This window comes from Fulmarus glacialis, unplaced genomic scaffold (assembly GCF_000690835.1).
Source record: "Fulmarus glacialis isolate BGI_N327 unplaced genomic scaffold, ASM69083v1 scaffold22750, whole genome shotgun sequence".
Taxonomy (NCBI): Eukaryota; Metazoa; Chordata; class Aves; order Procellariiformes; family Procellariidae; genus Fulmarus; species Fulmarus glacialis.
In genome coordinates this window covers 738-2,252 of record NW_009187452.1, presented here as the reverse complement: position 1 = coordinate 2,252, position 1,515 = coordinate 738, and the positions used below count along the sequence as shown (strand labels likewise).

Here is a 1,515-nt window from a genome sequence, read left to right as displayed (position 1 = left end):
ATTTCGGTCTCCTCTCCCACCAGCGATGCTGCAGCAGTAATTAGCCACTGCGCGCTATTCCCAGAGCGGGCCTGACATCAGTCGACGATGCCAGTGCATAAACAAAGTCATTTTGGCTTGATAAAAGCAAGAGATGACAAAGACACAGTTGTTTACCAGAAAATAAAATGGTTCCTTTCATCTGCGTCCCAGCCCCTCTCTTGGGACTGCGGTTACTTGAGAGCCGTGCCGCCGGCGCTGCTGCCGAGGGCAGCTCAGCCGGTTTTCCTCCGGGGATGCACACCGGTCTTCGCGCGGCAGGCGAGTGTTTTGGGATGCTCTGCTCTTTGGCGTAATGCAGCGCCGAGCTCTCCTGCGCCAACCTCAGCCCGCAGATGCCACGGCCGAAACCATGATCCACACACTGTGATGCTGACTGAGGCCACGATTCCCAAAGCGACACCGAGTTGGGCAAAACTTTGGTTTTCGGAGCCGGAGCAGAGCCCGAGCAAGAGGCTGACCTCTGCAAAGTTTGCTACCAGCATCTTTGATTAGTACCGACATAACCCAGCTCCTGGCGGGGATGAGGAGGTTCGGACCCCGAAGGCTCTGGCTGTGCCCAGAATTCCAGGAAAGACATCCCGCTTTCCCAGCCCTCCGCTCCCCGAGGCGCCCGCAGCACACCAAGGGGGCTGGCGCAGAGGGGACCCACCCAGCAGCTCCGTGCCGGGGCATCACCGCGGGACGTAGGGACACGCGTGGGGACCGGACGGCGCGGGGATGGCCCTCGGCGAGAAGCGGAGCCGTCCTCCCCCCGCACGGCCGGGGCTGCTCTTGGATGCAGCATTTGAATCCTGTTCCAAGAGCTGGCCTGCTTTGCTTCCTCTCGTCCAAATACTCTTGGACTTTCACCTAAATTCTGTATCTACAGATACCTATAGATACAGAATTCTCTCTCTGTATCTATACAAGAGGTAGATATTCTACACCTCTTAAATCAACATTTCCCATGGTTTATCTCAGATAAGCACGGCCGTGGGGAGGGCTGTGGGTCTGTCCTGGAGTTCTGCAAGGTCATGCGTTTTCTCCTAATGTTACAGTTCAAGTTTTGTAGATGTTTTCCGCAGCTGCCTTTGCCAGGAAGGGACTCTCCTCCCCTCTGAAGGAACGGCAGATCCCAGCCATCTCGCAGCTATCTCGCTTGGCCATTTCTTCCTATCACTCTTTAAAAACTCCCTGCAGCAGCGACAAAGCCCGTGCAATGGCCCTACCCGCAAGGTAAAGCCCCCAAAGGAAGGGGACTCTCTATTTATAGCTGAAGTTAATGCCATTGCTCTAACCAAAGGACGGTCCTTGTCCCATGCAGACCCTCCCCAGCCTCCCCCAGCAGAGCATCCCCCCTGGGTTTCAGCAGCATGATGCCATAGCAAGGCAAATACGAAAGGAAACATCGCCCTGGGCTTGGTAACCCCTCTCCTGCAAAGCCTTCCTGGAGGACTCGGCTGCCACCAGCTCTCTGCAGACTGTCCCCAGCTT

General features: G+C 56.3%; 1 protein-coding gene across 1 annotated transcript in view; it reads right to left on the bottom strand.

Moving 5' to 3' along the window:
* The window catches only part of UCKL1 (uridine-cytidine kinase 1-like 1), an 18,363-nt gene that overhangs the window by 16,158 nt on the left and 690 nt on the right, over positions 1-1,515 (bottom strand). The gene's annotated exons all lie outside the window — the stretch shown is intronic.